The sequence below is a fragment of the Microcebus murinus genome, chromosome 8 (genome assembly GCF_040939455.1).
Source record: "Microcebus murinus isolate Inina chromosome 8, M.murinus_Inina_mat1.0, whole genome shotgun sequence".
Taxonomy (NCBI): domain Eukaryota; kingdom Metazoa; phylum Chordata; class Mammalia; order Primates; family Cheirogaleidae; genus Microcebus; species Microcebus murinus.
Window position 1 is genome coordinate 99,025,179 of NC_134111.1, and position 13,984 is coordinate 99,039,162.

A 13,984-nucleotide genomic window follows, 5' to 3' on the forward strand; every position below is an offset into this window, starting at 1 on the left:
CCCAGATTGCTTGCCCTGGCATTTTTGACCTCCAGGCTCACCCTTGTCCATCATGCTGGCCACTCCTGCTCCAAGCCAGCTCTGCCCAGTGCCTGTCCAGGCTGGGACTTTGGCTGGCTGGATATTATTTCCTCCTTCAATACAGGCACAGCTGGGTGTGTTTTTACCACTAGCTCAACTCAGAAGCATCTTGGACTGATTCCTTTCTATCTAATTCAAGTGGTGGAGTGTCCCTTCCACAGCTGCACCACTTCCTGAGGTGCCTAGGGCAACACCTTCCTTCTCTGAATTGACTCATTCCCTGAGATGTGGAAAGGGTGGTTGTCCACAGGGATAAGCCACAGGAGGACTGAAAAATGTCTCAGCGCAGGGCTGGGCGTGGTGGCTCACGCCTGTAATCCTAGCACTCTGGGAGGCCGAGGCGGGCAGATCGCTCAAGGTCAGGAGTTCAAAACCAGCCTGAGCAAGAATGAGACCCTGTCTCTACTAAAAATAGAAAGAAATTAATTGGTCAACTAAAAATATATAGAAAAAAATTAGCCAGGCATGGTGGCGCATGCCTGTAGTCCCAGCTACTCAGGAGGCTGAGACAGAAGGATCGCTTGAGCCCAGGAGTTTGAGGTTACTGTGAGCTAGGCTGACACCACGGCACTCTAGCCTGGGCAACAGAGTGAAACTCTGACTCAAACAAACAAACAAAAATGTCTCAGCACAGATGGTTGTCACTCCAGCAGGACCGTCAGGGGTGACATGCTGACTGCCATCAAAGGACGTTCTCACTGGGGCTGTGACAGGCAACATTCACCTGATCGTTAAAAAGATGATTTTATTCAGGCTAGTGTGATAGGAGAACATTCATTAGGAACATCTCAAAGAAAAGGAAGAGGGCCTGGGGTTTTACAGAGGCAGGTAAACAAGGGAGTCATCCCAGAGTCTCACCGGAGTTGTGAGGAAGGATGAAGATGAATCTTCCATCAGAAACTGTGAGATCCTGACCAAATATGGTCCTCAGTGGTCAGCAGATTCACCAGTTCTGAAACACAAAGGGGTGGGAACATTTCTTAACCGTCATTGCCGAGGTTGCACGGGGCTCAGACGAAGTTGACTATTGTCAGTCTCACTTTTGTCCAAGATGAATATCATCATCATGGGGCAACTCAGAGCAAGCACAAACCTCCTAAGTGGGGTGATGCAGCCCCTAATAAGCTGTCCCTCAGGGTTGGTTATGGTTCCCATAAATCCAGTCGAACCGCCTGTTGAGAGGTGAGTTTCTTAGCATCCTGGAGGTCAGGCATCTTAAAAGAGGGATCCCTACAATAATGAAATAATAATGCAAAAGTTACATTAAAGTAAAGAGCCAGTAGTTGAACACTGAGAATTAAGTTCAGTGGATTCCAAGAGGTCAGCAGAAGGAAATCTTCCAGCACTGCTCCTTGAGTTTCTCGAAGCTAACATGTCGATAACCTTGGTGATGTTGTCCCTAATCTTGGCTACCCTCACATGAGGGCACACGGGACCCAAGCATTTTGCTGGACTTCCTCAGTGGTCTAGACTGTGCCTTGTCCAGGGAGAATCCCCAGCCACTCATGGCCTGCTGAAGTGCGGACAGAGTCCTTTGAGGTTTATGCCAAGTCACTGAGTGTTAGCTTACAGAACTTCTTCAGATTCTAGGAGACAAGAGTAGCTACCTGGCAAGCTAGAGTCCTGACAGACATCTGGGCAGTCAGGTTTTAATTCTTGGTGATGCCAATTCAGGCTGGAGGGAGAAAGAAATGCAAGTTAGTATGGAGAACTGAGGTCTGATATTGAAAAACACTGAAGTAATTGAAAAGTTGGTAAAGATTGACAATTTGAGCAAGGCAATAGGATCCAGTGAAATTTAAAGGAAGGTCTCCAAACTGGTTTTTCCATGAGGAGTAGGAGAAGGAAGCCAATTAAATCTCATCAAACATGACAGAGTTTGCATAGTCATCAGCTACCTGCAATGTATAAAGAGGTGCAAGAAAACTCAAAGGCAGTGAACAGGGATCGTATAAATAAGTCCATCCAACACTAGCCAGATTTGACTATGACAAGCTCCCTTTTCTAGAACCTCCTATAGCTTTCTATACCCATTCAGGTTGTGCCCCACACTTTCCTCTCTCTCATTCTAGAACAACTAGTCACTTTACTTTAGGACAAAACTACTCTCTGTTTTCCCTTAACAAAACACATCTTGAACTTCAACTCCCAGGAAGTTCTCCTCTATTTCACTGAGCCACCCTCCCCTTGCACCTCTGCTCTCTTCTTTCTCTGCCCCTCTTCTCTCTGTGCTTCTATGGCTCCTCCTCCCTCCTTAGGGACCTCTAGAGATCTCTGGCCCCTTTTCCTTCCTGTACCTCCAACTTCTTCTTTAATAGTTCCTTCCCACCAGCATTAAACATGCTCAAGTCTCTGCTGCCTCCCAGACCCTCCCTTGACCAGACCCCCCTCTCCAACTATGCTAACCCTGGCTTTCCTGTCACGAAAGTGCTTCCTATCCCCACTATTTCCATTTACATACTTCCCATTCACACCGTAGACTAGCTGCCCTCACTGCCATCTGGCTACTGCTTCCCCCATGCCTCCACTGACAAAGCTCTCTCCAGCGTCACCAAAGGCCTCCTGTTGCTGCACCCAGGAAGCCCTCTTCAGCCCTTGCATTACCTCACTCTGCTGGTGCAATGGACTGCTGACGAGTCTTCCTCTTGACATGTGCCCGTGGGACACCATGCCCTCCTGGTTTTCCTCCTGTCTTCCGGTTGCTCCTAGAAGGTGCCCATCTATGTGAATAGCCCTACTATCCAACCAGTGGCCCATGTTTCAAATCCTGGTTTTCGTCCCAGATTCCTCATTGTCCCTTACCAGCTACATCCATCAAGTCACCCAGTACTACCTTCCAGATATTTTTGTTTCTAACTGATTCACTTTTCCCCATGTCCAATGCCAAAGTCCTAGCTCAAGCCCCCAGGACTCCTTCCTTGCCAGCATGAGAAGAGCCTCCTACTGGTCTTGCTGTTTCTCATCTGGCCTTCCTCTCATCCATGGCACACACTGGGATCAGAGTGGCATTTCTCAATGTAAAGTACACAGCCAAGCGTGTCCCTCAATGGCTTAAAGTTTCAGTGCTCATGGACCCAACCCGCCCCCACTGCCTTCCTGTTGAAACCCAGTGGCCTTAACCTGGATGACACAGCTCTTCAAGATTGGACCTTTGCTTCTCTCCCCAACCTGAACCAGTTCTCCTCTCAGACTCTGAGCTCTGTGTAATGAACTACTCATATGCAGGTCCCCAAATTTGCCATGTTTTGGTGCTATTTGCATGATTTTCCTTGAACATTTACCCACACCTTCAACTGACTAAATTTTACTCATGCTTCAAGCCTCACTCTTCTGACACTGCCTGTTTATTTGCGTGTCTTTCCTGGACTACAAGCTCACTGAGAGCAGGGACCATGTATTGTTCAATGTCTCATTCCCACTGTTTGTGCTCAGTAACTATTTGCTCTCAAGTAGTATTTGTCGAAAAAACAAAATTTCAGTGAGATTGAGAGCAGGTTTGGTGAGTCCGAGGGCGTGGGTAGGGTGGGCGGAAAAGGACAGCCACAAAGTTCAAGCTTCAATGGCAGAGTAAGTAGTTCTGGTGACTATAGTGTCCAGGGAGGGGCCACACCAGTGGTTGTTGAAGTAGGGTGGAAGTGAAGGTCACTGGGGCAGAGAAAACAAGGGGACCGTGATCCAATAGAGCAGATGAGTGGCGCTTGTATTGCCTGAGAGAAGGCAGGGTTGGGTGGGGAGGGAAGCTGTGAGTCAGGCTCCGAAGTCCTTTCATAGATGGTCTGATTAAGGCAGGGAGGTGCCTTCATCTTACATCCCAGCTTCAAAGGGGGAAAGAAAAGGAAGCGAGTGATGGGAAACTTACAGAGGACCACCACTGACTCAAGGAGAATGAGCCCACCTACGGCCCTGAGATCTGCGGGCACAGCACAGGGGAATGGAAGGCCTCTGAGAGTGTTTCAAGATGAAGAGGTGGGGGAATTCTCCAGAAAGTGGTAGTGCCTACCAAGAAATATTTTAATAGAAAGGGCTTTCCAGAGAGCCCAATAGAAGGGTTTAGAAGGTATCTCCCCAGTATACATTCAAGTGGTCAAATGACGTGGTTCCTTCCAGTCCGGTTTCAGAATGTGTTACAAACCCCTGTTCCAGAAATTTCTACTGTCTTGCTGCTACAATTCTCAGTTATGGTGGGTTTATCCCAGTTAGAAGATTAATCTGGAATCCTACTCGGACCCTTAAAGCAAAGGAATCAAAGTCCTGTATATGAGATAATCCACACCCATGCATTATTTTATTCTGTGGGAAATTGGGCCTGTGCTTGTTTTTATGGAATGTTAGTACAACAAAATCTTCTCTTTGGGACTACAGTTAAAAAGAACTCTCATTTTTAGAAAAAAAAAAAAAAAAGCTGTGTGTGGGTAAAGTCCATAATGAACAAAGTTTCAAAAGGAGATAATGCCTGCAGTCTCACTTGAGTCTCACTTATGACAGCCAGTCACCTCCCTTCCACCCCTGCCACAGTTAGCAGACAAACAGGGACAGCAGCAAACCTGCACCACCACAACTGCAGTCTAGGGCTGCACAGGACTGTTTGTTAGCTAATTTCTCTCTGAGCCCAGACTGCCCACAAGTCCCAGTAACCATCAGTGAAACTGGCTGGTTTTTCTAACAGCTTCCAATATGTTTGAGATAAATTGTGCCTGGTTGGTAAAGACTTTACTTTTAACATGCTGATACTTTGCTTACATTTCATATTTCTTAGTTATATCTTTCCTCTACCTACCTATATTCATCAACAAGATTCATCCAGTCTTCCTTTTTTGAGTTGCATTTATTGAGGTTCTGGCATCATGCCAATAATAAGAATAAGCTGGGCATGATGGCCTGTAGTTCCAGCTTCTCAAGAGGCTGAGGCAGAAGGTTCACTTGAGCCCAGGAGTTCAAGGCTGCAGTGAGCTATGATTGCACTTGTGAGTAGGCACTGCACCTTACCCTGGGCAATATAGCAAGACAATTGCTGGAAAAAAAAAAAAAATTAAACAACACCCTCCCCTACCCCTAGCTTGTTAAAAATGCAGAATCATGGTGGACCACTGGAACCAATATCTGCATTTCAACAAGATCCCTAGAAATGCACATGCATAATACAATTTACAAAGATGCCTCTGGCCTTGACATTCCCGAAAACCACTCCTTCCATAATCCCAGTGTCAAGCAACCTGGCTCTCCAACTGGCACCTCCTCCTTTCCGGTGCCCTCCCCCTACTGTGTGATTCCAACAATCCACTGATCCTCATTTATTGCTTTATGTGGTCTCTCTCCTCCCACTGCCCCACCCCTCCTCACTCATCCTTGGCAGGCGTGGATTCAACAGTTCACCATTATTATGACTTCTTTATAAATACCTTCACTTTCCTTTCCACTTTCTCTCCATAGAATTATCTAGCAAAAATAACTCTGGTAGAGTTTAATTCCCCATCTTCCTGCGCCTACACGTTCCCAGCAAAATGTAGCTGCCGAAAAACACAGAATAACCCTGAAAAACACAGAATAATCCTGCCGACTGGTCCTTTATGCCTTCTCTCCCCCAAGCTTCCAACACCCTCTGCACTCTGAACTCTAAGCACATGAATGACTGCTCTTCCTGTTTTCCTGAGCAAATAGAAGCCCTTACTTGGAAGGGATGGCCCATAAGGCCCTGGGACCTCACCTACCTGGTTCCCTGCCTCTCTGCCCACATTCTACCTGCCCTGGTCCCGTGAGAGCACGTCACCTTGCTTCTATCCGAGGCCAGACCCTGTGCTGTGCTCTGCATCCTTCCCTTCTCCGTTACTCAGGACAGCTCTCCAGAAAACATCCCCCTCGTCAAAGTTTCCCTCACTCCTGAATCCTTCCCATCAGCACTTAAGCAGGTGCTGTAAGCGCTCCCATCCAAAAAACAAAACAAAATGAAATAACACAGAAAATGTGCTTCCACCCCAAATTCCCCTCCAGCTACCATACCATTTCTCTGCTACTTGGTTAGAAACAAAACTTCATGAAAATGTTGTCTACACCAGTGGTCTTTCTTTCTAGAGCTTCATTTTTTCCTAGAGATCTTTCTAGGTCTCATTCTTTCTAGAAACCGCTCCAATCAGGCTTTCCCACCCACCTCTGCACTTACAAAGGCTAAAGACGAATCACCAATCCTAATCGTACTTGAACTATCAGCTGCACTGGCAGCAGGACTCATCCTCCTCCCTCAGAGCTGTCCGTCCTCTTCCAGTAGATGATTCTCTTGGGTCTCTTCCTGACACACTGGCTCCTCCCTGGCAGAATCCTTTGCTGGTTCCTTGTCATTCCCACACCTCTTAACGTTGGGGGACTTGGGCTCGGTCCTTGGCCTTCCTCTTTATTAGCACTGACTCCCTACAGGATCTCACTGAGTCTGAGGTTTTACTCTGAGCACTGCCAAAACTCTGCCTCCAGCCTGGCTCTCTCTCCCGAACCTACAGAACTCTCTGTCCAACTTCCAGCTTGGGTGTCCACCAGGAAGCTCAAACTTTATATGCCCCCAAACGAATCCCCAAGTTCCTCCCTTCACATCTGTTTCTGTTTGTCTTCCCTGTGTCACCAAATTATATCCTACAGTTGCTTGAGAGAAAAAAAAAAATAGAAATCTGCAAAATCCTGTCACCTCTGCCTTTTAAATGTGTTTAGAAGTGACCGCTTCTTTATTCCTCCACTGCTAACACCCCGGACCAAGCCCCATCTTCTCTTGACTGGAGTATTTCAACAGCCTTCTGACTGATCTCCCTGCTGACACGCTCCAGCCCTGCAGTCTGGTCTTCACACCACAGCTGCAGGGATCCTTTTGAAATGTCAGCCCACATCCCTTCTCTGCGCACAACCCTGCAGATCACTTCCCATCTCATTTCGAGTGAAAACCAAAGTCCTCACTTTGGTCTGCAGGCCCCCACTTTCTCCTCATCTCCTGTTCTCCCTTGGTGCTCTGAGCCAGCACATTCCCGCCTCAGGGCCTGGGTGCTGCTGTTCCCTCTGCCCTTCCACACACAAAGCTCACAGGCCCTCACCTTCTCCAGGGGGCTGCTCCCTGCAGGGCCACTGTGAATAACAACCTTCTGCACTCCCTCCCCTCCTCACCCGGTGCTGTTTTTCTCCACAACACTCAAAATCGTCCCATATTGGTTTGTTTACTGTTTGTCTCAGAAGCAGGGACTTGTTTAGTTCACTGCCCACAGCCTAGAATAGTGCCTGGGTGCTCAAACAAACTTGTTCAGTTACACGTGAAAGACAAAGAAAGAAAAATACTCATACATGGCATCTTTATGTGCCAAGCTCTGTTGTCAGAACTTTGCAATGCATTATCTCATTCACCCTCATACGCCTGTACGCAGGTATTACCATATGTATGTACATACATACATACCATGTGAGGAAACCCAGGCACAGGGCTACGAAACCGCCCAGGATACTGAATAGTGGAACTGGCATTTAAATCCAGGCTGTTGATTTCCATTAATTTGGAACACTCCGTCACCGGCTACGCTTTCAGGAGATGCTAAAACAAAGTGATCAGCTCCTCTCAAGAAAAAATTGGTGTGCACAACGTCGCCTCCTGGCCTTTCGCACAAGCTTGTTAAGAGTTGAGGAAGTGAGGCCGGGCCCAGTGGCTCACGCCTGTAATCCTAGCACTCTGGGAGGCCGAGGTGGGCAGATTGCTGAAGGTCAGGAGTTCGAAACCAGCCTGAGCAAAAGCGAGACCCAGTCTCTACTAAAAATAGAAAGAAATTAATTGGCAAACTAAAAAAATATAGAAAAAAATAGCCGGGCATGGTGGTGCCTGCCTGTAGTCCCAGCTACTCAGGAGGCTGAGGCAGCAGGATCGCTTGAGCCCAGGGGTTTGAGGTTGCTGTGAGCTAGGCTGACGGCACAGCACTCACTCTAGTCTGGGCAACAAAGCGAGACTCTGTCTCAAAAAAAAAAAAAGAGAGTTGAGGAAGTGCTCGTTGAAAGCGGGCAAGGGCTCCTTCAGGAAAAGTGCTCAGACCCGCGACCCCGGGCTGAGCACCAACATCTAAAGTGGCCGGCGAAAGAAGAGGAACCGGGCCTGGCTTCTGCTTTTCCCCGCGGCCCCTCCCTGCCGGCCTCGCGCGGGCTACGGGCGCCCTGAGTCCGCCGGGCCGCCAGGGGGCGCGCGAGGCCGAAGGGGGCGTTGCGGCGGCGCCCGACGTCGCGCCCTCGGCGGCTGCGCAGTGCGCACGTCAAAGCCGGGCTCGGGCCGGGAACGGGGCGCGGGGATCCGGGAGCGGCGCGGCCTGGGAGCCTCAGAGCGTTCCGGAGCCGGGGCGAGGGCGAAGGCGAAAGCGGCGCCGGGTCCCGCAGCAGCAGCCGCAGCCCGAGCGAGCGCAGCAGCTCGGCGGCCGCCGCGGGAGCCCCTGGGCCGCCGTCCGCCCGCGCAGCCGCCGCCGCCGCGGGAGCCCGTCGCCCGGAGCAGGAGCGGGCGGAAGACAACGGAGGGGCCGAGCGCCCGAGCCGCGCCGCGGGGACCGAGCGAGCAGCCCGAGGCGGCGGCGGCTGAGGACGGGGACGGCGAAGACGCGGAGAAGGAGCCGCCCGGCCCAGCCCCGTGAGTGACCCCGGCCCGGCCCTGCTCGCGGCGCGGACGCCCGCTTGGCTTCCGCCTGCCCCGCTGGGCCCGTCACCGGCCCCGGGGCTGCCTCCATTTTCTCGGCTGGCGGCGCCGGCCCGGCCCGCTCGGCCCCGGAGTCGGCGGGAGCGGCGGGCCCGGCCTTCCTCCTTCGCCCGGCTCGGGCCCCTCGCGGAGCCCTTTCGCCTTCGCTGGCGCCGGGCGCCCCGAGGCCTGCGCACCGGCCGCGTCCTGCCGCCCCTGCGTGGTTCCCCGGCGGGGCTGGCGGCGTGGGGCGTCTCGGCCGGAGTCGGGAGCGCAGGGAAGTGCGAGCCGGGCCAACTGTCACCCGCTCTGCGCCCGGGCTCCGCACCTCGCCTCCAGCCGCCGGTGAACTTCCTGGTATCAGGTGGCAGGCAGCATCTTTGTGACCGTCCTTTCGGGAACATGCCTAACTGACTTCTGGTTAGGAATTACGCGGTCGGTGCGTTCCCGAGTTCGGTTGAACCCACTGCGTTGAACGCCGACTGCGTGCAGGCGCCGCGTCGGTCCGCGCCGGAGGGACTCAAAGGTGAACCGGGCCCCGCGGTCCCCTCCCCCGAGGAGCTTAGGCTCTGGTGTGGGAGATAAGACGAGTACACAAATAACCACGATACCAGGAAGGAGGAGATAAGTCCTGTGAAAGAACGACAAAGTGTCTGAGAGGCACCCGGGAAGACCGGGCCGATCGATCCTTTCTGCCGTGGCAGAAATCTGGAAGGCTTCCTGGGCGAGGCTGTGCCAGGCAGTGTCTTAAAGGAGTGATGGGATTCGGGATAGGAGGGGTGCAGAAGAGACAGGGTGTGGAGGGGCAGCAAACGCAGAGGACGAAGGTGAAAAGGTATAGTTAGAAACCGTGGATAATTCAGTGTGCTGTCTAGGGCCATGGTGGGGTTTAAAGAGGTGTTTTGGGGCCATACCCTTGAAGGCTGTAGAGGAGCTGTTTGAGCGGCATTCTAAGGGAAACTTAGAGCTCATTTTTCAGTGACTCATGAGCCCGGAAATGTAGGCTAGGCGATATTAAAGGCGCTCTTGTGAAAGAAAGGAGAGAAGGAGGCCCAGTCGGGAGTTGACATTCTGTGCCTTGAATATAATGCAGTTTGAAATCGGTTTTGACAGCTTCCCGGTTATTCAAGTAAATCCATGTCCAGGCAAAGCGAAGTACCTTTTGCAAAAAGCTTCATTGTGTATCAGGCTCTTAAGAGGTAATGGTAAGGTGTATATAAACTAAGCTCATCTGTTACACATAAGGCGTTTATGTTGGTTCAATCACTAAAGTGCATCATAACTTGCACTGTTTATTAGGTGCCTACACTTTGGAATTACTTAAATTAAACTTAAATTACTTATGCGAGATGGCATTTGTGTGAAATAACATAAATTGATTATTTAAAAAATTCAGGTTGTTACTAATACTCTGATTATAGAAAGTTGGACATAGACCTTTTTATAGAAAGGTAAAAATTTCTTTATTAGTTTTTAGTTATGAAAATCTTTATAGGAGAGCCTGAAGTGAAAGTTTTTAGCTTTATTTGCTAGTTTTTTCATATTAACTAGCAAATAATTACCAGCCATATTTGAAGTCTAGAATATGTGATCTGTGAAAGCAGCTTAGAACCTATGTTGTTTTTGTAAGCACTTTTTTGTTGTTTATATTGCATATGACAAGTGAATGCTAACCTTTTTCAGTTTAAAAAAATTCTGTTTATTGAAGTAATTAATACATGATCTTTGTAAAAACCTTGTATAATGCACAAAATACTGGAAAATTTTTAAAACATTCTTTTCTGTAATCTTAGATTTGGTTACTGTTAACACTTTTGCATGTTTACTTTACAGTCTTTTTATTGTTGTTGTTCCCACCCACCCCCTACTTTCCAGTCTGCATTTTGCGTAACATAATGAAATATACTGTGTGCTTATATACACACGCATATCTTTCATTAAACTTTTCTTGTCATTAAATATCTTCATATAAAAATATTTTTACCCAAGCAAGGGAAGTCTTAAATGTATTGTTTTTTTCTAACAAGTTTGCATTATTTACCTCAGATGAAATGCAGTAGTCATGCTTAATAACTACTGTGGACAGAACTTTTTCTAAAGACTTCTTGTTTGAAGTATATTAATTAATTGCTCTGTAGGACTTGGATCCTGTTCCTTGTTGAATAAAATGTTTGTTACTTGACAAGATGCATGTTGTCATGAGGTATGGCTGAGAGCACACAGATCTCTGCTATATGAGTGAATGGACTTTTTAAAGGACACTCTGAAAAGTTTACTTTCTTGGCTGGTATACTGTCTCCCATACACTGTTTCGGCACCTCTTCCCAGCCCCAACTCCACTCCTAAAAACTAGTCTCTATACTAGGGCTATCCTTATAGGTTAACTACTTTTTGATCATGACATCACAAAGATTTAGGCTAGATGTAAGTAAGTGTAGAATTTGTCATGAAATGATTTGCTATTATAACAAAGGGGGAGCTGTTTTTTTTTTATATCAAGGCAACTTTTTAATTCATTAACATTTTAGACTGCAGATTTGTGTATTAAATCAGTTTTTTCTCCCTTGCACTTTATATTCTAAGATACACTAATAAGGTCTCTGTTTCTGTTTCATGGCATTTAAAGTGAGATGCTTGAGTTAGACTATATAAGTTTTCATAAAGTTAATATCAGAGAATAGCTAAGAAAGTCCCATTTAAGTATGGGGTTTGGTTTTATAATTTTGTTTTATTTGTATATTGCAAGTGTGTACACCACGCAACATCTTTATTACTTTGAAATATTTACTGAAGGTTTTTCTTTTGATTAACCTTTGTGGGATTAGAGATTTTTGTGGCTACTGCCATACTTTCCTAAGAGCCTTTTTTCCCTCTAGGAGATCACTGATCACTCACAGTTTTGCCATCTGTCATAAAAATACAGACACAAATCCAACTTTCCTTCACCTCCTAAAAAGATAAAATCCAATAGTAGGACAGAATTTCCTTTCAGGTAGTATCTGTTTTTTTTTTTTTTTTTTTTTTTTTTTGAGACAGAGTCTCACTTTGTTGCCCAGGCTAGAGTGAGTGCCGTGGCATCAGCCTAGCTCACAGCAACCTCAAACTCCTGGCTCAAGCAATCCTCCTGCCTCAGCCTCCCAAGTAGCTGGGACTACAGGCATTCGCCACCATGCCCGGCTAAGTTTTTGTATATATATTAGTTGGCCAATTAATTTCTTTCTATTTATAGTAGAGACGGGGTCTCGCTCTTGGTCAGGCTGGTTTTGAACTCCTGACCTTGAGCAATCCGCCCGTCTCGGCCTCCCAGAGAGCTAGGATTACAGGCGTGAGCCACCGCACCCGGCCCAGGTAGTATCTTTTGGTTACCTTTCTGGTGATAGTTCTATTCCAGCTCTGTTTTAAAAATCCATTTTCCTCTTTTCCATGGCTCATTTTAATTAGGAGTTTGATTTTATAGATGTCCTCAGGTATTACAGAAATGGAAATGTAATAGGTGGATTAGTATGGATAATGGCAAAACTGTGGTTGGTAAAACTTTGGTTTTTACAAACAAAACTTTGTTGAGTGATAAGATTATGGGAAAGAAGACTGAATCTCAACAAATCTCTGAGTTAGATTACTTGTAACTTGTTTTGTTTTTAAATTATTGAGGTGCAAATATCTTACATTTGTATGAATGCAGAGCAAGCCAAGAAGTGGAAAATTGCACAATGATTTAGTCATCAGTCTATCTTTTGGCTTTTATTGGAGAGAAGACTGGTATTGGAGCCTTCTTTAATTAAAGAAGGAATTGAGCTCTGGAGAGTTCTTAACAACTATACAGTTGGACTCTAACCACTGCTTTTATCAGTTCAGAATATGAGGACAACAAAGTGAGGCAAATATTTCCACTACCACCATTCGTAGAGTAGATCAGTCTGGAAATAAAATAATAAATGGTCTCTGCTGCTGTTTCCCAGGCCCTCCAAAGATTATGGAGAATAGTTATTCCTAGACTAGGTTGCAGATCATAGAATGGTGGTGATGAAATGAGGTTAACAGTTTGTTGCCATCAGCATTTTGTTAGGGGTGTGTGGGTGTGGGTGTATACATGTATGTGTGTGTTGTCTCCATTGTGCCATTTCTATCTCACTGAGCTTCCTAGTCCCACTGTGCCTTTAACTTTTCTTTTGAAGTAGAAGGGGTGAAGGGACAGGAGAATGGTGGTTTATAAGCAGCTGTGATGTTAAGCCTGCACAAGAAGGGAGAATGGCATGCAGAGAATTGCTAGAGATCAGTCAGGTGTGAAGTGGCCCGAAGGAGGGAGGCAGAGCCTGCTCTGGCAATTTTTATACCACATCTAGCACCTACCTACTTGTATGATCCTTAATAGATTGTGTCTAACTTGAGATCTTAGTACTCAGATTCAGAATGTAGTGTTTAAAGTTGTAGGTTTGTGTTTGTTTATATGTGTATATGCCTTTTCGTAGGCATGGTTACCAAGACAGAAAATGTAGTTAACCAATATTTAGTGGCAGTGGGTTTTTTATGGTAAATATTTCCTTGGGATCATTATCTAGCAGATAAATGGTTGAAGACCAAGGAACTACGATAAGGTTAAAATATCAAAATATTTTATTTGGTAAAATGTTTGAGAAACAAAACATACATTTTGTAGCTTGCTCTTAATTAATTTGCTACTTTATGACCTTGTCTAATGAACTGTAGCTTGCTCTTTTACAGGGTACTGTTAACATGTTAGTCACTGTTCTCTTCCTCTACAGTAGATTATGTATTAGCTGTATTTAGGCACACAGAAGAAATAGCATGAACAGGTTTCTGTTTATATGTCTATAGTTAAGGCCCATTCTTGGATTTATAGAATTTGGAGAGGCAGCTATTATCTAGTAGTTAAAAGCACAAGTGCAGCCAGACCACCTGGATTTGAATCCTCACCCCCTTCCCATCTGTGTAGTCTCTGTAACCTTAAGCAAGTTCCTTAACTTCTATTTAGCTTAGATTCCTTGGATGGAAATGATAATAGACCATATCTGAGAGGCTTGTGGGAGGATTAAATGTGTTACTACACCTATCATGCTTAGAACAGGGCCTGGCACATATCAAATGCCCTGACATAATACATTTTGTAATGCTGATGATAGACTGTTCCAGGTGGAAGAAACTTTAGAACTTCAGAAACAATCTAGGCGGAATTGTTCTTTCTGCAGGTGGGAACATTGAGGGCTACTGTAACAA

General features: G+C 46.8%; 1 protein-coding gene and 1 long non-coding RNA gene across 7 annotated transcripts in view; one reads left to right on the top strand and one right to left on the bottom strand.

Annotated features, from left to right (window-relative positions):
• Window positions 1-790: 790 nt before the first annotated feature.
• Window positions 791-9,165, bottom strand: LOC105862844 (uncharacterized). 4 transcript variants are annotated; one of them, XR_012920632.1, is made up of 5 exons: window positions 7,149-7,441; window positions 4,859-5,092; window positions 1,689-1,756; window positions 1,175-1,311; window positions 791-1,033 (listed from the first exon to the last, which is right to left on the bottom strand). It is a non-coding gene; the product is annotated as an uncharacterized LOC105862844 (long non-coding RNA). The 4 variants fall into 4 exon arrangements; XR_012920633.1 differs by lacking the exons at window positions 4,859-5,092; window positions 7,149-7,441 and adding an exon at window positions 9,078-9,165; XR_012920635.1 differs by lacking the exons at window positions 4,859-5,092; window positions 7,149-7,441 and adding an exon at window positions 8,947-9,029.
• Window positions 8,325-13,984, top strand: part of CAB39 (calcium binding protein 39) — an 85,984-nt gene continuing 80,324 nt past the window's right edge. The window contains exon 1 of one of the 3 annotated variants that reach the window (XM_012749411.3): window positions 8,325-8,704. The gene's annotated coding sequence lies outside the window, so the exon portion shown is untranslated. Of the gene's footprint in view, window positions 8,705-9,170; window positions 9,276-9,303; window positions 9,949-13,984 lie in introns of those variants that run through there. The other 2 variants (XM_012749413.3, XM_012749412.3) reach the window with 2 other exon arrangements.